Source organism: Bubalus kerabau, chromosome 11 (genome assembly GCF_029407905.1).
Source record: "Bubalus kerabau isolate K-KA32 ecotype Philippines breed swamp buffalo chromosome 11, PCC_UOA_SB_1v2, whole genome shotgun sequence".
Taxonomy (NCBI): Eukaryota; Metazoa; Chordata; class Mammalia; order Artiodactyla; family Bovidae; genus Bubalus; species Bubalus kerabau.
In genome coordinates, this window is record NC_073634.1 from 33,410,215 (window position 1) to 33,431,473 (window position 21,259).

The window sequence follows — 21,259 nt, forward strand, 5'->3', positions numbered from 1 at the left end:
TTTAATATTGTAGGAGTTAAAATATAATTTAGGGATGGCAGTGACTATTTGTTCACTTTAATTTTAGCATACCCTAGATATAGGGTAAAGCGTAGTTTTGCACCCTGGGAGAATTAGGAGCATATTTTCTTTTGTCACTTCTCTGCTCTCCAAAAATCTACTATACCTGCACAGTGGTACCTGTACTCCTTTATTTCTTAGCTAAGGATACAGTTACCTCAACAATGTGTTCAGTATTTCCTTTGCCTAGCCAAGACATGGACCATTTTTTAATAGTCAGCGCCTAATGAACCCTCACCATGTGCTGGCACTGTTCTAAACCCTTGACATGCATTTTACTTCATTTAATCCTTACAATGATCTTAATCATCACAACTCCAGGAAGTAACTACTCATAACAAGATAAACTTTTGCACAGTTTTAGGGGATGCCATTGACACTGTGGTCTGTAACAATGGGATCCCTGGAAATAAATAGTGCTAGGCTGTCTAAAGATACTATCTATTAGACTATCTACTTTACAGATGAAGAGGCACAGAAAAGTTAAGATTCTTGTCCAAGTTCACCCACTTTGTAAGTGGCAGAGCCAGAGTTTGGATCTAGGTTATCTGGCTTCATCCAAGATATGATCTCATAATTATTATACTCTTCTGAGGAATCTCAATTTTTGGTTTTAAAAAAAAGTTATGTTAGTTACGGTCATCTTAGATAATTATTCCTCAGGCATTGTTTCTCAAGGAGTGGTGAAGTTTGAGAACTACTGTTTTTAGGGAATAACTTCGTTGTTGTTGTTTTTTTTTTTTTTTAAGGAAAAATATTAAAAAAGTTTTTTCCGTTTGTTTTAGTGCAAGTTTATTTCAAATAGCCTACTCAAGTTAGTTCAAGTGTTTATCATTCTCTTGATCTGTTATTTAAGAAATATTGATCTTATGGAATTCAAGGAGAAATTGAGGGGTGGAAACAGGGTGGTCGCTCTTTCTAGCTCCCCTGTGAAAAATGATGCAGCTAACCACTCTCTAGGTTTCTGTGCATTCACTCTCAAATGTTCACAAAGGAGAATTTGATCGGTTTAACTGCAAGGTAGGGTGCATCTCCTTGGGCCAACCAAGTGTCTGCCCATTACTTACTTGCCAAAGTCCGGAGGAGAGATGGGATCACATAGCACAAACAGGCCAGCAAGGGCTCTGTTGTGATGGAGGCAAGGGTCAGAATCTTTTAGAATAGAGGATGGGTAGAATCAATGATCTGCGTCTCTAACACACAATTTATGCCTAAAATTATGCAGTAAAAAGAAAAGAATGCATTTCATTCCATCATGTTCATTATTCAACAAGTAGCATTTGATATTCTTAATTGGCTTAGAAAAGGAAGAAGATATGGGCCTGGCTAGAGAACATAAGACCAATGGCAGGGTAGCAATGGGTGAGATTCAATGAATTTCTCCATTAATTGACAACACAGACACCCAAGAAACATCCAGTAATAATTAAATAAAATAATGAAAGGGGAAAATTATTTTCTATGACCAATCAACTGAATCAAGGTTAGCATTTTTTTCTTTTAGAGATCTGAAGTTTTTTTTAACAGAATGTAAAATGCAGTATTTATTAATGTGAAAATAAAGCCAGTGGTAGTTCAGACTTGTTTAAAATGACATCATTGGTTGAATTACACATTGTATCTCGCTATTTCCTGAACAATGTACGTAACCTTTGAATAAATGCTGACTGGAACTGTTGTGGCTGTTTTTCTACCTCTGCCACAATTGACTGGATCAGAGGTAGACATCTGACTAAGGAGAAACAAGCCATTTTGGCCAGTAAGATTTTCTATCTCATGCAAAGTGTTATTTTTACAACTCCTTTAAAAATTACATATTATTTAACACCACCTGTACAGATGGTAAAATCTATAAAGAATAACAAGAGAATGATTATCTCAAAAGAACAGTATAGGACTTCCCTGGTGGTCCAGTGGCTAAGACTCCACCCTCACAATGCAGGGGCCCTGGGTTCCAGCCCTGGTCAGGGAACTAGATCCCACATGCCGCAACTAAGAGTTCACATGCCACAGCTAAAGATCCCACATGCTGCAACTAAGACCTGGGGCGGCCAAATAAATAAATATATTTTTTAAAGCAGTGTAACAGTTACCTCTGCAAGGGTGCGTTCAGAGAGGTGCAGATAAGGAGGTTCTAAGATATGGCCCACTCCAGTGCTCTTGCCTGGAGAATCCCATGGACACAGGAGCCTGGTAGGCTGCAGTCCATGGAGTCGCTAAGAGTTGGACACGACTGAGCGACTTCACTTTCACACATTGGAGAAGGAAATGGCAACCCACTCCAGTGTTCTTGCCTGGAGAATCCCAGGGATGGGGAGCCTGGTGAGCTGCCGTCTATGGGGTCGCACAGAGTCGGACACGACTGAAGCGACTTAGCAGCAGCAAGATATGGCAGTTTTCTATTTCTTAGTCTGGGTGGTGGTTCAGTTCAGTTTAGTTCAGTTCAGTCGTTCAGTCGTGTCCGACTCTTTGCGACCCCATGAATCGCAGCACGCCAGGCCTCCCTGTTATAGTTATTTTGAATATGTACTCATACATGTTATTTTGTGCCTTCTTGTTCTATATGACACAATTTCTCAAATAGAAAAAACAAATATTTACTTGAGTAAATTCAGTATGTTTCTATTTATTCATGCAAATATGTTTCAAGACCCATAGTTACTAAAGATAGTTTCATAGTAGTAGTATTCATTCAAATAGTGTGTGTGTGTGTATGTGTGTGTGTGTGTGTGTGTGTTTAAAACATGCTATTCAAACTTCACTGGATTCCAGGGCTGGAAGAAACCTGAGAAATTTTCTAGTTACTTGAAGGTCTTTATTTAACAAAGATAAAATTGAGAACCAGAAAATTAAATAACTCACCCATTTTCTTCTTCTATTTCAGTATCCTGGGTTCTTTCGACTAAACCATACTACTTCCCTAACAAAAGAAGAGACAGAAAATGCGCATATCAAAGATTCAATTATTTTTGAGAATTATTTTATTCTTAGGAGACTTGTCTGCCTCAGAACTGAAAATAAATTCTCCTATGTAATATAATATCTATACAGAAGCAGCATTTTATATCATGATTGCTGGATATCAAGAACATCCAGAAAAGAAATTACTACAATTTAAAATGAAATTCTGCTGACAACTACTAAATTTCCTTCCCTGCTTATTAATTTTAAATCATACAATAAAATGAATTTAACAATAGAGCAATTCTTATGGGTACGGAAAAATTGCTTCCTCTTTACTAAACCCATCAAAGGTAATTGAAGATTGTAAAAATTGGCTTATTTTCACTAATGGAAGACACATCACCATGTCTGATGTTATAACCTGTTACTTAGAAAAGAAAATTGCAAAATGCATACAGACAGGACCGGCCACATTATTTGCAGGGTCCAGTGAAAAGTGAAAATACAGTGCCTTGTTCAAAAAGTAGAAAAAGTGCCAACTCACTATAATATTAAAGATACCAAAATATAAAACATTTTTCATTTTTCTTCTCTTTCACCTCATCATGGTGTTTTTTTATTAGCCACTTAATGTCCTGCTTCCTTGCACAGGGATACTTTCAAGGCACCACTCAAAAGCACCCTGGGGCACCATTCCACAAATGTTTGTACTCACCATTCATCAGCTGCTAAGTTCACCTCTCACAGGTGTAGGAGTTAGGAGCTGAGTCCTAGGCAGGGGCAGAAGTCAACCTCCCTTCCCATGGCATGCCACCCAAACCCATGGCAGATGGGCAATCCCCAAAGGATTGCAACCTCCACTCCAGGAGGCTTTTGGTACCCAGATGGGGGAGTAAGAGCTTTCCCCTGTTAAGACATCCATCAAATGCACTGTGATGCTGCCAGCTCAGGGCAGAGATGGGCCACTGTCACGCCTGCCCCAAGATGCTGCAGGTACGTGCCAGACTGACCCCCCCTCTACCCGACAGGGACCCATGTTCCTGCTGGAGGATGCTGGTAGAATGCAACCTTCTACATTCCCCCATGACCCAGGTGCCACCCTAGGCATCTGTGTTTTTTATTTCTTTATCTTCCTGCTGCCGCTGCTGCTGCTAAGTCGCTTCAGTCGTGTCCAACTCTGTGCGACCCCAGAGACGGCAGCCCGCCAGGCTCCCCCGTCCCTGGGATTCTCCAGGCAAGAACACTGGAGTGGGTTGCCATTTCCTTCTCCAATGCATGAAAGTGAAAAGTGAAAGTGAAGTCGCTCGGTCGTTTCCGACCCTCAGCGACCCCATGGACTGCAGCCTACCAGGCTCCTCCATCCATGGGATTTTCCAGGCAAGAGTACTGGAGTGGGGTGCCATTGCCTTCTTCCTAGTCATGGCTTAATAATTGACCTTATATTATATAAGTCTAATCAACAATTTAAAAAATAGGCTCCAAACTACTGAGAACTTACTTAAATGAGATCAAAATTTTCATTGGAAATAACATACAATGGGAGATTGAGGATATCCATGATCATAAAAGGGTAGGCCAAGAATTACATTAGGCAAAAATGTGATGAAATTGAGTAGAATATGACCCAGCCTGTCACACAAAGGAACAGCACCTGAACCATGCCCTCTCCTCACTGTCAGGGTGTACACTGTGGTACCAATGTTTGTTTAAACCAGTTGGCAGTATGCTTTGCCTCCAAACAAACAAACATTTCTGAAATGCCTGTTCCATCAAAACTACAAATACTTTCCTTTTACTTTTTCTTTGAAGGCTTTGTTCCCTTTTAATTGAAGAAGCTAACTAACCTCAGTGTGTAAGTGTAAAATGGGATAGACCCTACCAATATCTCCCTTCCTAGTCAACATTTAGACATTTAAAACAGATATTTTGAAGAGACAGTCTCCTAAGCCAAAAGGAGGGCTCTAATTATATGAATTTTTGTCATTGGTGAGGGGTGATTGTGGTTTTGACCAAGGTGGTGGCAGTAGAGGTGGGAAGAAGGGGTCAGAGTCTAGAGATATTTTGAAGTTATGAAAGAAATAGAGGCACCAGAGTGAAAATGGACCATAGTTACTAAAAATGCCTGACTCTAAATGCAACACTGCTATGGATCTAAAAGTTGCATATACTATGATTTGGAATCTCTTTAATACTGTCTGCCTTCTTTAAACATATGCTTCATTTATCAAGAACTATTTCCACAACTGCAGCATTTAATTTTGAAGAAACTCTATTTACTGCAGATAAATTTGCTTTACTCTTCTAGCAGTGGAAAATGGTTTTATCTGCTTTCACACATGCAATCATTTTAGGCAATTTCTAAAGCTGAAGTAGGTTGACTTTTCAGTTGTTTATTTAAAAATAATATCAGACATGAAGAGGTTTAGAAAACGTTGAACTATTTTGCCTGGGCTAGGAAGTAGCAGATCCAGATTCAAACCTGAGCCTGTCTAAATCTAGGGCTTTAAAAACTGCACATACTCTCTCTCTACTTCATTACTACATAAAAAGAAAATGGCATTTTAGCACTTTCTTAATTCTGAGAATGACTGAAGCTTCAGAACTATCTCTGTCTTTCTTCATTTCGGATGCTCCAACAAAATATAATAAACTGGATGACTTACAAACAACATTTATTTCTTACAGTTCGGGAGTCTGGAAATTCCCATAGTTCAGTGTCTGGTTAGAATCTGGTTCCTGGTTCATAGATAACCGTCTTCTTGCTGTAATCTGACATGGCAGAAGGGGCAAGGGAACTCTGAGAGGTTTTTTAGTGTTGGTTGCTCAGTCATGTCTGACTCTTTGCAACCCCATGGACTGTAGCCCACCAGGCTCCTCTGTCCATGGAATTCTCCAGGCAAGAATACTGGCATGGGTAGCCATTCCCTTCTCCAGGGGATCTTCACAACCCAGGGATGAAATCCAGGTCTCTTGCATTGCAAGTAGATTCTTTACCATCTGAGGCACCAGGGAAGCCCAGAGAGGTCTTTTATAAGGGCACTAATTCCATTCCTTAGGATTCTACTCTCATGACCTAATCACTTTCCAAAGTTCTTACCTCCTAAAACTATTACTTTAGGCATTAGGAGTCAATCAGATTAATTCGAGGGGACACAGATATCAGCCCATAGGTAGGTAGGTAGGTAGGTGAAGTCGCTCAGTCGTGTCCGACTCTTTACGACCCCACGGACTGTAGCCTACCAGGCTCTTCCATCTGTGGGATTTTCCAGGCAAGAGTACTGGAATGAGTTGCCATTTCCTTCTCCAGAAGATCTTCCCGATCCAGGGATCAAACCCAGGTCTCCCGCATTGTAGACAGGTGCTTTACCGTCTGCCTACAAGAGCTACCTTGTTAGCAATCAGTGTAGTTTTAAATGTGGCCATATTTTAATGAAGTTTCATTGGTCATATTCTGAGCCTGAGTCTCCCCATCTTTAATCTGAGAGAAGGAATCTAGGTCAGTGATTTTTAAAGTCTTTAAAAATTTCAACTCTCTCAAGGCAGGACACATTCCATCACTAATAGGGATTCATTGTAGTAGACGTTCTTAGTGAGGTGGAAGTGGAAGGGGGCCTGGGAGTTTAACAGAGCTTGGCCCCGAAGATTCGGATATTACTTTCATTCATTATGTTAGATCAGTGGGTTTTCAAATTGTGTACTGGGGGTACATTGGCTGGAAATGCCTGAGCTTTTTTGGTCCTTCTCTGCATGTCAGTATTCACTCATCTTCAACCAGAGAAGGTATACTTTGATCATTTGATAAGAGTTGGGCTCCATGTAAGATTTCACTCAAAAAACAAAAACAAAAACAAAAATACCCGCAAAACTACAACTGCTCTTCTTTGAATGGTCTAAAAACTACTGTTCTAACTCAATGCTTCTCATACTTCAACAGGTAGATGAATCATCTGGGCAATATTTTAAAAATGCATAATCTTAATCAGTGGGCCTGGGGTGCGACCTAAGATTCTCCATTTCTAATAAACTCCCTGGTGATGCCAATGATACTGAGTGAGCTCAGATCACACTTTGAGTTGCAAGGACTAGAATTAGCTCTAAGATGGTTTAACCTCTAGTATTAAATAATTTTTCTATTCAACCCAAAAGACTGCTTAGGAAAGATTTTCCCCACAATGATCTTAAATGGTAAATTTAAGATCATTTCCCAAAATGGTAAATTTTGATTTTCTAGATTTCATCTTCCCCTCTCCTGAAAGTTTCAGTCCATCTGCCTCTGTCTTTACATTTATCGGTCTCATTCTCTCCGTGCCTCTTCTCTCTCTTTCTCCTTTTGAAAGGTAAATATATAACCTTGTGGACATGCATTTTAAAATCTTTATATGTACACACTGTGCCTCGGCCAGTTCATCTCAAGAAGAGCTAACTATGGACGGTCTGGGAAATTTGCCACAAGCCAGTTATATATAGGTAGTTACTGTGACATGCTCTTCTAAATTTAGCATCTTAATGAACTTCTCCAGATTAAGGAGTAACTGTCTTGCAGTCTCCCATCCTTTGTGTAAAAAATTTAGCACATACTTAGACTGATTATTTTCTTTCCTGTGCTAGAACATTTAAACAGTCCTTTTCTCAATTTTTCCTAGACTGCTTTTTCTCCACATTATCCTTTTTCTACATGTGGGGTGGGGAGTGAGGGGGGTGATTATCCCCTCTCAGAAGAACTTTGTTATCAGAACTGACCGCCCCTGCCTACCCTGTGCCACTCAAGCCGCTATACAGCCCTGTATCTCCACATCCAACTGTTTGATGCAGAGGTCAGAGAAGTTTTTCTTGAAAGGATTAGATAGTATCTACTTTGGGATTTGTGGTCCATAGGTTCTCTGTTGCAACTACCCAACACTGTCCTTGTAAATGCCAAAGCAGTCACAGACAACATGTAAATGAATGTGTTTGGCTGTGTTCTAAAAGCAGAAGACAGGGGCTTCCCTAGTGGTCTAGTGGTTAAGAATCGACCTTGCAATGCAGGGGACAGGGGTCTGATCCTTTGTCCGGGAAGATCCCATATATCTTGGAGCAGCTTAAGCCGGTGCACCACAACTACTGAGCCAAGTTCTAGAGCCTCAGAGCCAGAGTTCCTGAGCCCATGCACCACAAATCGTGAAGCTTGCATCCCTTAGAGCCTGTGCTGTACAACAACAGAAGCCACTGCCATGAGAAGCCCTCGCACCACAACTTGAGAGTAGCCCCTGCTCGTCATAACTAGGGAAAGCCCAGGCACAGTGATAAGACCCTGCACAGCCTGAATAAATATATTAATTAAATATATATATTTTTAAAAGCCCAAGACAGGACAGATTCGTCCCATCCCAACCCTGCCTCAGACTGTAGCTTGCTGACCCCTGATCTACATGCTTGTTGATAGTACCAGTCAGATTACAGTCCCTGGGAATTTGGAGTTGGAACCCTGCGGCTGAGTTAAGTAATAACTGGGTTGTTAAGCAGTAAAGTTGGGCAAACTGGGAAGGGGCCAGGGTTGGAGAACTGGGATCACTATTTGAGACAGTCATAGGACACATGCAAGCAGAAAACAAGCAGAGAAGCCAATCTGTGGAGAGAAGCAGACAAGTGAAGAAACACCACGATGAGAGACAGCAGTGGGGAAGGAGAGCTCTTGCAAAGTTGGCTGTGCTCCCCACAGTTGTGTCTCATATAATCCCTGTCTATTTTTATATTCATTCCTCCTTTCCTTTAGCCAGCTGGCATGAATTTCTGTTTCTTGCAACTAGATAACCCCTAACTCCATCAGTCTTTTATACTCTAGACGTTCCAAATGACTGGCAATTCTCTGACTTGCACAGTCATCTCTTGTACAACCAGGCTTTGCCACTGCCACCCCCACACTGTCACTTCTACTCTATATTCTTTTCTTGTGTCACTTTGCTTAGGCATCATCTGTGGCTGAGTTAGGACTCGGTTCCATTACTCCTTATGTGCAGCTCTATCACTGCACTTATAGTACCAAATTATATTTTTTTATTTGCTTGTCTGTAATTTTAACTATAGCTTTCATCTCTGTGCTAAGCATGGTGCCTGGCATATAGTAGGAACTTTATATGTATATGACAACCAGGAACTTTATAAGTCAACTTTATATGTTGACTTAATGAATGAGGTAAAGGTACACACTGGTGAACAGATATGTAAAATATAGATACGTTCCAACCAGCCTAAAGGCTTAGGATCTTTGGATGTCCATTCCAGCTTCAGGAGCCCAAACAGAAATGATGTAAGTGATGAATTTGTTCATATGCAAAGGATTATAGAAATGGCCTCAATATGTTCTTACACTCAGTTTTGCTAAAAGTGTTCAAATCTAAACTCTTACTGAAATTTTTGTCTGCCTATTTTATCAGTAACTGAATATGTTACCCTCTTCCATCAAAATTGTAAATTTTTATTCTTCCTTGTTATTCTGTAATTTTTGCTTTACGTGCCATGAGGTTACGTTACTAGAACAACACAAACTTAGAATTAAAAAAATCTTCCTGGCCAATTAAATCTTTATCATTATGAAGACTCTCCTGTTATCTCTAGTACTACTTTTTTTTTAGTCTACTTAATCTATTCTAACTTTCTTTTGGTTGTATTTCATAGTTTAGTTTTTTTCCATCCCTTTTCTTTTGCATTTTTAAAGTCTAGATATATCCCTTCTAAACAGCACATAGGTGGATTTTGAATTTTTGTTGAGGCTGACAGTCTGTGCTAGTTGGTTACAAGGACCAGTGGCCCCAGATTCATCATACCTCCTAATATTTATGTCCTTAACTATTTCTCTCCCCTTGACTCTGGTATAAACCTGTAGTTTACTTTATCCAGTAGAATGTGGCAGAAGTGCCAGTGTGCTAGTTCCAAGCCTAATCCTTCTGGAAGCCCTGAGTTTGTATATAAGAAGTCTGCCTCTCTCCCAGGAGAGACTATTTGGAGAAGCACATGGAAAGGAAGTCATGAAACTATACAAAAATCAAAGAATCCAATCAACAGTGAGAACGGGTGTCCTATACATATGATCTAAGTTAAGCTGGTCCGTCCTAACTGAGGTACCAGACATGAGAGTGAAGCTATCTGGGCTGTTTTAGCCCCAGTAGAAATCACCCACAGATGAGATGAGCCATTCCCTTTGTGTTCTATCCATGATCCCGACCCATAGAATCACAAAATATAATAAAATGGTGGTAGTTTAAAGTTACTAAATTTGGGGGTAGTTTGTCGCACAGCAATAGGTAACCAAAAAAAAACTTTTTCATTAAATTATGAGCTCTTTTCACTTAATGTAATCAGTGAGATATTTGAGTTTAAATCCACCATCTTATTAAGTACTTTCTATTTGTCGTGCCTATTACATAATACCATGTTTCTCCATTCTCACACTTAGATTGATTACCTTTTATTACTCTATTCTCTCTCTCCTTTTAGGTTGGGAATTGTATGATGTGATGATTAATTTTATGTGTCATTTTGGCTGTACTATAGTGTCCAGATAGTTGATCAAACATTATTCTAGATGCTTCTGTGAAGGTGTTTCTTGGATAAGATCAACATTCAAATTAATGCACTTTGAGTAAAGCAGATTACCCTCCATAACAAGGGTGAGCTTCATCCATTCAGCTGAAGGCCTTAATAAAACAAAGACTGATCTCTGAGCAAAAAGGAATTCTGCCAGCACGCTGCTTTTGGACTCAAACTGCAACTCATCCTTGGCTTCCAGCCTGCCAGAATACCCAGCAGATTTTGGACTTCCAAACCCCTCCATAATCACTTGAGCCAATTCCTTAAAATAAATATCTCTCTTTTTCTCTCTCTCAGCTCCCCACCACCCACATTCTGTTAGTTCTTTCTCTCTGGAGAAACTTAACTAATACACATAGTATATATTATTCTCTTTATTCTCTCAGTGATTATTCTAGTGATAGCAAAATGTATTCTTAACTTAGTCTATTATTAATTTTACCTTTTCCCATTCACCTAGACAATGCACAGATTTTAGAACACTTGATTCCATTTCCCCTCTCCTGACTTTATGTCATTTAGCCATGTTCTACTCTTTTGTGAGCCCATGGACTACAGCCTGCCAGGCTTCTCTGTCCATGGGATTTACCAGGCAAGAATACTGGAATGAGTTGCCATTTTCCTCTCCAGGGGCTCTTCCTGACCCAGGAATTGAACCCACATCTCCTGCATTGACAGGTGAATTCTTTGCCATGAACCACCTAGGAAGTTCATTTACCATTTCTGTGTACGTTTAAATACAGAAGACATTACTACTATCGATATAAATAGTCAATATCAATATTCAGATAGATTTACCCACATATTTACTATTTTGGTTGATGTTTATTTCCTCATGTATCTCTTGTTTAACAACTGGGATCACTTCCTTCTGCCTGAAGAATGCCATTTTCAACCTGCTGGAGACAGATACTCTATAGAGACAAATACTCTATTTTGAAAAGCTCTTAATTTCACCTTCGTTCTTAAAATATTTGCTTTTAATCCTTGGAAGTTATCATTCTATCATTTTCTGGATTAAGATAGTTCTATTAAAGAGTTAGTTATAAGTCTAATTTGTTTCTTTAAAGGTTAATTCTTATTTTCTCTAGCTGCAGTTAAGATTTTTGTCTTTGAATGCTCACATAAACACACATTTTCATGTTGTGTTTATGTGTCAATTAAAAATATTTTTTATCCTGCTAGGGATTCGTTTGTTGAAATATTATTTCTGCTCAATATTGTCTTTTTGTTCCTTCTAGAATTTCATTTCCATGCTTATTAAACTTCATTATGGTATCTTCTATGTTCTTCCTCTGTGTTCTACATTTTCCTTTCTTATTTTTCTTTGTGCTTCATAATGAATATTTTTTTCTGACTTATCTTCTAGTTCACTAATTTTATATCTCTGCTAATATGATGCTTCTACTGCTGCTGCTAAGTTCCTTCAGTCATGTCCGACTCTGTGCGACCCCATAGACAGCAGCCCACGAGGCTTCCCCGTCCCAGGGATTCTCCAGGCAAGAACACTGGAGTGGGTTGTCATTTCCTTCTCCAATGCATGAAAGTGAAAGTGAAGTCGCTTAGTCGTGTCCGACTCCTGGAAACCCCATGGACTGCAGCCTATCAGGCTCCTCCATCCATGGGATTTTCCAGGCAGGAGTACTGGAGTGGGTAATTTGGGGGTTCTAAAATTTTCATCTGCTTTTTTTTTTTTTATGCCACGCTACCAGGCAAAGGAAAAAAGGAAAGATATACTCATTTGAATGCAGAGTTCCAAAGGATAGCAAGGAGAGATAAGAAAGCCTTCCTCAGTGATCAATGCAAAAAGACAGAGGAAAACAATAGAATGGGAAAGACTAGAGATCTCTTCAAGAAAATTAGATATACCAGGGGAACATTTCATGCAAAGATGGGCACAATAAAGGACAGAAATGGTATGGACCTATAGATGCAGAAGATATTAAGAAGAGGTGGCAAGAATACACAGAAGGACTGTACAAAAAAGATCTTCACGACCCAAATAATCATGATGGTGTGATCACTCACACTCACCTAGAGCCAGACATCCTGAAATGCGAAGTCAAGTGGGCCTTAGAAAGCATCACTATGAACAAAACTAGTGGAGGTGATGGAATTCCAGTTGAGCTCTTTCAAATCCTGAAAGATGATGCTGTGAAAGTGCTGCACTCGATATGCCAGAAAATTTGGAAAACTCTGCAGTGGCCACAGAACTGGAAAAGGTCAGTTTTCATTCCAATCCCAAAGAAAGGCAATGCCAAAGAATGCTCAAACTACCACACAAATTGCACTCATCTCACACGCTAGCAAAGTAATTCTCAAAATTCTCCAAAACAGGCTTCAACAGTACATGAACCATGAACTACCAGTGTTCAAGCTGGATTTAGAAAAGGCAGAGGAATCAGAGATCACATTGCTAACATCCATTGGATCATCAAAAAAGTGAGAGAGTTCCAGGAAAACATCTGCTTCTGCTTTATTGACTATGCCAAAGCCTTTGACTGTGTGGATCATAACAAACTGTGGAAAATTCTGAAAGAGATTGGAATACCAGACCACCTGACCTGCCTTCTGAGAAATCTGTATGGAGGTCAAGAAGCAACAGTTAGAACTGGACATGGACCAACAGACTGGTTCCAAATAGAAAAAGGAGTACGTCAAAGCTGCATATTGTCACCTTGCTTATTTAACTTATATGCAGAGTACATCATGAGAAATGCTGGGCTGGACGAAGCACAAGCTGGAATCAAGACTGCTGGGAGAAATATCAATAATCTCAGATAGGCAGATGACACCACACTTATGCCAGAAAGAGAAGAAGAACTAAAGAGCCTTTTGACGAAAGAGAAAGAAGAGAGTGAAAAAGTTGGCTTAAAGCTCAACATTCAGAAAATTAAGATCATGGCATCTGGTCCCATCACTTCATGGCAAATAGATGGGGAAACAATGGAAACAGGGACAGACTTTATTTTTTTTGGGCTGCAAAATCACTGCAGATGGTGATTGCAGCCATGAAATTAAAAGACGCTTGCTCCTTGGAAGAAAAGCTATTACCAACCTAGACAGCATATTAAAAAGCAGAAACATTACTTTAAACAAAGGCCCATCTAGCCAAAGTTATGGTTTTTCCAGTAGTCATGTATGGATGTGAGAGCTGGACTATAAAGAAAGCTGAGTGCCGAAGAATTGATGCTTTTGAACTGTGGTGTTGGAGAAGACTCTTCAGAGTCCCTTGGACTGCAAGGAGATCCAACCAGTCCATCTTAAATGAAATCAGTCCTGAATATTCATTGGACGGATTGATGCTGAAGCTGAAACTCCAATACTTTGGCCACCTGATGTGAAGAACTGACTCATTTGAAAAGACCCTGATTCTGGGAAAAATTGAAGGTGGGAGGAGAAGGGGATGACAGAGGATGAGATAGTTGGATGGCATCTCCAACTCAATGGATATAAGTTTGAGTAAGCTCCAGGAGTTGGTGATGGACAGGGAAGCCTGGTATGTTGCAGTCCATGGGGTCGCAAAGAGTTGGACACGACTGAGCGACTGGACTGAACTGAACCAGGCTTGTGGGATTTCAGTTCCCCGACCAGGGATTGAATCTGGGTTCTCCACAATAAGAGCATGTAGTCCTAGCCACTGGACTGTCAGGTATTTCCTGATTCTTTTTTCAAGTTTCTGGTTATCTGCCTAAATTTAAATCTTATGTTTTATTTATTTATATATAGTAAGCATTTTTATTTTTAATTGTTTGATAATTTCACTGTCTCAACCCCTTTTGTGACTTTTTTTTTCTATTGCTTCTGCTGTTTTTCTTTCTTTGTATGATTTACTTTTAATTGTGTACTAAAAACTGTATTTGCAAAATTATTTGTTGAGATGACTTCAGGCCTAACATATTACTTTACTCTAAGTATGATTTTAGTTTGCCTCCACCAAGTGCTTGGGGACATTAGCGCAAAGGAATTATCTTAATCCAACCTCAGGATTTAAATGCTTTGAAAATGAGATGTCACCCCTTTACTTCTAGGATGTAGTCATTTGGATTCCTAGTCCAACAGGAGCTTCAACAGAGCTCTCCTCCTCCCTCCTTAGTACACCCTGAATTCTAATCACTGTCTCTCATCCCTGCTCATCTTCTTAGCTCCCCTCTATGGAATGGATAAATGGATGTCCCTGGGTCTCCATCATTCTTCAGATTCATAGCCTGGTAATTCCTATCTTGTGAGCTCTCTGATGCCTTTGAATTGGTTTTTTAAAATACTTTGCTGAGTTTTTCTAGTGTCCTCAGTAAAAGGATTGGTCCAAATTACTGCCAATATCAGGGCTTATACAAATGTAGATATAATTAAACATAGGTTGTTGCTTTTGTTTTTTTGAATACACTGCACAGCATGTGGGATCTTAGTTAACCAACCAGTAATCAAACCCTTGCACTGGAAGATCTAAGTCTTTACCACTGGACCACCATGGAAGTTCTGGTAGTTGCTTTTAGAAGTACATTGAAAAGGATCCTTAAAGGAAAAAAAAAAATAGACTTTCACTCACAGTTGTAATTTCACTCACTTTGACTTTTGAGTCAAAGTGGCAGACCAGTATTTATCAATGTTGTATCCTAGTTCTGATATCATTTGAGGAAAGTTATTTCTTTTATTGACAAACACTACTAAACATCATCTCTGTTCTGAAAGCTATTCTAAGAAATTACATTGTAAGGATGAAGAAGACAAGATAACTGACCTCAAGGGGCTTGAAGTCTAGAGCCCTTGTTGGTAAACTGGTTATTTTTGGACTCATCAACTCGTGATCAAAAAGTCTTTTGTTAAATATACATGATGTAATAATGAAAGAAAGTGAAAGTGGCTCAGTCATGTCCGACTCTTTGCGACCCCCTGGACTATACAGATGATGGAATTCTCCAGGCCAGAATACTGGAGAGGATAGCCTTTCCCTTCTTCGGGACTCTTCCCAACCAAGGGATCAAACCCAGGTCTCCCACATTGCAGCTGACCTACAAGGGAAGCCCACGAATACTGTAGTGGGTAGCCTATCCCTTCTCCAGGGGATCTTCCTAACCCAGGAACAGGGTCTCCTGCACTGCAGGCAGATTCTTTACCAACTGAGCTATCAGGGAAGCATTTAAAATATAAACGTGTATGTTTGAGTTTCTATTGAGGCAGGAGATAGATGGGCCCCAGGCTGAACAATTTCTCCTCTGTGGACAGAAATTCCATAATAGGAGAAACTCCATAAAAGCAGGATGATGGAGGAAGAGACTCCCTAACTACGCATGTGCAGAAAGACTCCTTGGAAGTCAAAAAGGGAGAGAGTGTCACCTCATAGTAAGTAACATCAACTACTCATGGGCCTCTTCACTAGAATCCATCTTGGCTTAGAGATGTGTGTGTGCACACAGGGAGGACCTTGATATATACCAAATACAGACTCAGAACCAGGCAAAGCAAGAAAATTGGTCAAAGGAAACCTGTTAGTTATGCCCCATAGAAATGAGTCAAACCACCAGAAGAGTGCGACTCTCTCTGAGCCCACTCATGTGTCTATCCAAACATACTGTATTCTCTTTTCTCCTAATAAATTCTTTACTTGCTTCACTACTTTCCATTTCTATGTGGAAATTCATTTCTACACAGCTTGTCATTGTAAACTGGTCCCTGGTGGTCTAGTGGCTAGGATTCAACATTTTCCCTGACACTGTCTGACCTCAAACTCTGGCTAGCAACTGAAGTCCTGCTTCAAGCTGCTGCAGGCTGAGGCCATCCGAGATCACTATCACTTTTTAACCTAAACATGAGGACATTTTAAACAATATACTTTTAAAATTTGTCTTCAGTAAAGTTTATTAATGACCATGTTCCTGTAAAATATTTTGGAGAAAGAAGAATACAAGCTTTGTGTGTGCTGTGTGCTCAGTTGCTCGGTTGTGCCCAACTCTTTGCAACCCCATGGACTGTAGCCCACCAGGCTCCTCTGTCCATGGAATTTTCCAGGCAAGAATACTGGAATGGCTTGCCATTTTCTTCTCCAGGGGATCTTCCCGACAGTAGGATCAAGCCTGCGTCTCCTGTTACCACTGCACCACCCAGAAGATCTTAAATGCCAAGATTCTCTTTTTCCTAAAGAGTTAGGCTCTGGTTTCTTAGCCTTTTTACTCTTGTAAGCTCCTGGGGAAAAGCTACTCACTCTGAATCATAGTTATTTTTAATCAGAGATTTTCCTTGGTAGCTATTCAAAGTCCACTAAAATAGCCACTAAAGTATATACAAGTGTCCCTGGACTCTGAACTAAGTATGACAGAGTTCCTAAGAGACATGAGCCTCACCCACAGAGATTATTTAAATGTTCCAGCCTCTCTGGGGTGAATCAATCAGTAGAGAGGACAAGTAGAGAAAACTTATTGAATGTTGATGCAGTAGATTCATTATTTGATCATTGACAAGTTACATCATAGTTTTCCCATCTATGATAGATTGAGCTCCTAGATGAAATATCTCTAAAGTATATATAACTTCCAGTTCTTATTCTGTAATTCTTCTGGAGTTGAGGAGGATTGTTTGGTCATCTGGGTTTAAAAGAGATTAGAAGGAAAAAGAGAAACTAAAGTCCCATGGTTCAAGTAAAACACTAGTACAATAATCTGTAGGGAGATGAAGACCTATGTCAGTGGCCACCACGACAATGACCAGCAGAGATAAAACAAGACTGAGGTCTGAGAAGATTGTCATTCCCCAGAAGCCATCTTCTCTCAAACTTCCTGCTTACCTCTCTTCCCTTTCTGCTATACTCTTCCTCTAAAATTTCCCTGAATTTGCCCACTTGAGGGGGCAACAGAGATTGCACTGAAGGGAGCAACCTCAACTGAAGCATGCTGTACATTTGCCTGTGGTCTTTTAACTCTGAATGCAGCCAAGAGGCCCTCTAGGACAGTGTAATCAAAAGTAAGCGGAACTAGTAGATGACTGAACAAATCATATTAAAAAGTGTTTTCATCCGTGGAACGAGGGGAACATTTCCATTTTTTACTATATATGGTGATTCCTATAATTCTTCTGTATCTCTGTCATCCCCACAGCTTGGCTTGTTTTGTTTTCAGCAGGCAGCTTGTTTTATATTCTGCCCACTTTATACTTAGAACCTGGCTCATATACTGTTAACATTCATTGTTCAGGAAGGAAATGAACTTCGGTTAGTACCTACTGTGCCTCAGTTACTGTCCACGTCTATTTCATATACCCTTGGGCTTCCCTGGTGGCTTAGAGGATAAAGCGTCTGCCCACAATGCGGGAGACCCGGGTTCGATCCCTGGGTAGGGAAGATCCCCTGGAGAAGGAAATGGCAACCCACTCCAGTATTCTTGGCTGGAAAATCCCATGGATGGAGGAGCCTGATAGGCTATAGTCCATGGGGTCACAAAAAGTCGGACACGACTGAGCGACTTCACTTCACTTCTTCTTAAAAAATCCATTCAACACATTTGCGAGGTAGGTATTGCTACTCTAGTTTTTGAAGATGTAGTATAGGAATTTATAATTTTAATTATCAGGATCAAAGTGGTAACGGTAAAATGGAGCCTTATGTCACTTACCCATTTTGACAGGTTATTTTTCTATGCTTCAATTTCCTTAACTGTAAAGTGGGAATTATTAGGAGTTAGGAGAGGGTTGGCAAATTTCGTATAAAAACAAAACAAAGTAGGAAGTATTTCTCAAATGGAACATTCTTATGCTGAAATTCGGCTTTAACTAGACACACTTGTATTTTATCTAGCAATACTATTTTAGCATTACGGTTACAACAATGTAACCGTGTAAAGAATTTAGCCCAGTCCATAGCACTTAGTGCGCGTTCTGGAGCTCCTTATTAAAATTTGGGTCTGATTCCCAAGCCCTTTTTTTTTTTTTTAATCTCACTTTGAGCTTAGTTTCCACATAAACTTTCAGTCAAGCGAGGGTGATACTACTGTAAATTTCTATTAGTGCTTTACCGTTTCTAGAGCTCTTTCAATTAAAGCCTGGCCAATGGCGGAAAGCTCCTGAGGAAACACACAGAGTTCGGGTTACAGAGGGCGGTCGCTGCACTCGCAGCACCCGCAGCACTCGCAGGACTCGCTTCTCTGACTGACCAGCCTGGCGTCCATCCTCGCCCCGCCCAGCTGCGTCCCGCCCCCTCCCCATCTCGGCCACTCAGCGGCCGCGCCGCGCCCCGCCTCACTCCTATAAGGTCCTTCCCGGACAGGCGAGGCCTTTCCATTTTCCCGCCTTCTCCAGCCCCTCCACAGCCCGAAACCTGACTGGCTCACAACGTCACCGCCCTGCCTTGCGTGCGAGCCCCGCCCTTCCGGACACCGCAACCCCCTTCCTCCACCTCCCGCCGCCTCAGCAGCCTGCCGGTTCCCAGGCCTGGACCTCGGGTAGGAGGTGGGAGGGGAGTGGGAAGGAAGGGCGGAGCCCCCCTCCCGAGAAGTCGCTGGAGGCGGGGACTGGAAGGAGGGGCGGGGCTAATCGCCTTGGCGCCTCGTTGCCATGGCAGCGGGGGAGGGCGGAGGGAGGGGAGGAAGCGAACGGGAGGGGGATGTGGTACTGCTGCGGCCGCCACCGCAGCTGCAGCTGCCTGCTCGTGGCCGCGTCTTCCCGGAGGCGGCTACTGGAAGCGGCCGAGAGCAGCTGTGGTGCTCTGCCATATTGTGTCTTCTCCTACCCATCCCTCGCCCCTCCGCTGCGGCGGCCGAGCTGACGGTGAGTCCCGAGTGGAGCGGCGCCTTCCCCAGCCGGCGCTGCCCGGCATCCGTGCTCCCCGCCCCGAGCCGCGTCGCGGCTCCCGGGCTCGGAGACAGCGCGTGCGGCAGCGCCGGGCGTGGGGCGCGGAGGCGGCTGTCCCGTGACGCGCTCGGACATTTTTGTCCCGTGATGAATTGGCGCCGCCAGGGGAGTCTTCCCTTGCGCGTGGCTTGGGTGATTTGTGGGCTCCCGGGGGGCGGCGAACTGAGGGTAGTGCGGCCGGGTGAGGAGTTAGGAGTTTTTCTTGAGGGGTGTAATGACGGCCCGGGAGCGGGTGTCCACGGCGGAAACCGCGGCTAGTGTTGCTGGCACTTCGGAAAGGCTTGGAGGTGGCCCCGAGGACTCTTCGGGCTCGACTCGGAGCGAATCTACTGTTGAGGGAAGCGCCCCAAGCCCGTCGAGAGTCATTGCCGGAACCCCCCCTCCCCCGGCTTGAAGTGCAGCGAGACGTGCCGGGCGTGGAGTTCTCGTCCGGCCCCGGGCGGACTGGCTGGGCCGTGCCAAGTAGAGCCCTGGGAGGCGCCGGGCGCGGCCGGCAGTCAACTCCGAGCAGCCGGGCGGCCGAGCGTTGGGGTGGGCAGGGCTGGGTCACGATGTGGGGGTGGCCGACCTCGGCACGCTCTGGCCCTTCCTCCAGCGGGCGCCGGGGGGTCCGCCGAGGGTGCTATCTCGGGGTGGGAGTTAGTGTTTCTGCTCTGCAATATGGACACTTCCTGTTCACCGCTTCTCTTGGGCCCTCTATCTCTGCCCTTCATTTCTTATTACTGGGAAGGCGAGAGGTCGTGAGGGCGTGTGCGAGGTCCCTCAGCCCTTCTGAGTTCGCCCCGCGGCAAAAGCCGAGAGTTTGGAACCCGGGAAGAAGGTGGGAGTCAGGGGAAAGCCGCCCATGTGTGTAGTGCTCCATTTTACTATACTCCACCCCATTGCCCCTTTGCAGAATGCCTCTGTTGCCATCGCCGCTCACGAGAGTTAGCGTGTCTTAATTCACTGGGGGCACACTCTCGGGAATCTTCCGGGACCTGATTTCTGCTTTAAAGGCTCTTTAAAGCAGCCCCTATACTTCGTTTTCTGTTTATAGAAAAAAAGCCTTAGCGTGCAAGGAAATGACACACAACTTCTTTCTTTCACCCCAACTCTGAGGTTGTGGGAAGAGGTCGATTGTTATTTCCAGGTTAGTTTACACTGTTAATCCTGTCTTCTGATTGTGACAGCCACGTGGCCGACTGAGTGTCATTGAGTGCCCTAGTGCCTCTAGAGCAGAGGCTTCAGTGGCAGCCAGGGGCTTTGTAGCCCTGCACTTGCTTTGGACCCACATTTTGGTGTTTCCTGAGATGGGGAAGTGGAGAAAGTTGAATTGTTCTTCTCTATCTCTGTTCCAACCAAGTCGACTTCTCCCTATTTTCCTGCAGTCCGTGTAAGGTGCCTTCTCCTGTTTTGATGATTCCTGTGTAAAATCTAAGCAGTATTAGGTACCATTAAGGAGTGATGGGGAACAGAAGAGTACATTATGGAGTTTCTCAACTCTGGGAAAAAAAATCCGTTTGAATTTCAGAGTGGTTAAGTTTCTAATGTAATTACAAGTAATCACATTCTGGAGGATTTCTTTTTGATAGTTTCATTATGACCTGAAAAGATGTATTACTAGTGGAAATACTTGTTCAGAGATAAAATACTTTGTTTGATTTGTGCATGGGCACTTTTTTTTTTTAAGGAAAGTATTAACAGCTAGTATAGATGTTAACATCAACAGATTTTAAAGAAATGAAACTATTTTAGAATATATAAAAGTAAGAGGCCAAGGGCTGAAGATCAAAAAGAACAAAAAGCAAAATAAATATATTATTAAATGATTTTAAAGTAAGATAGGTTAAAAAATGTTGAAGATAGATATTTGGACAGTTTGGAGTTTTCAGAATTTAGGTATCAATACATA

General features: G+C 42.1%; 1 protein-coding gene and 1 long non-coding RNA gene across 7 annotated transcripts in view; one reads left to right on the forward strand and one right to left on the reverse strand.

Annotated features, from left to right (window-relative positions):
* Positions 1-1,140: 1,140 nt before the first annotated feature.
* Positions 1,141-18,676, reverse strand: LOC129622398 (uncharacterized). Its single transcript, XR_008699959.1, has 4 exons — positions 18,534-18,676; positions 18,135-18,175; positions 2,923-2,980; positions 1,141-1,271 (listed from the first exon to the last, which is right to left on the reverse strand). It is a non-coding gene; the product is annotated as an uncharacterized LOC129622398 (long non-coding RNA).
* A 123-nt stretch (positions 18,677-18,799) lies between these two features.
* The window catches only part of FOXN2 (forkhead box N2), a 59,303-nt gene continuing 56,843 nt past the window's right edge, over positions 18,800-21,259 (forward strand). For 3 of the 6 annotated variants that reach the window (XM_055540036.1, XM_055540035.1, XM_055540034.1), the window contains exon 1: positions 19,066-19,284. The gene's annotated coding sequence lies outside the window, so the exon portion shown is untranslated. Of the gene's footprint in view, positions 18,960-19,064; positions 19,285-21,259 lie in introns of those variants that run through there. The other 3 variants (XM_055540040.1, XM_055540038.1, XM_055540039.1) reach the window with 3 other exon arrangements.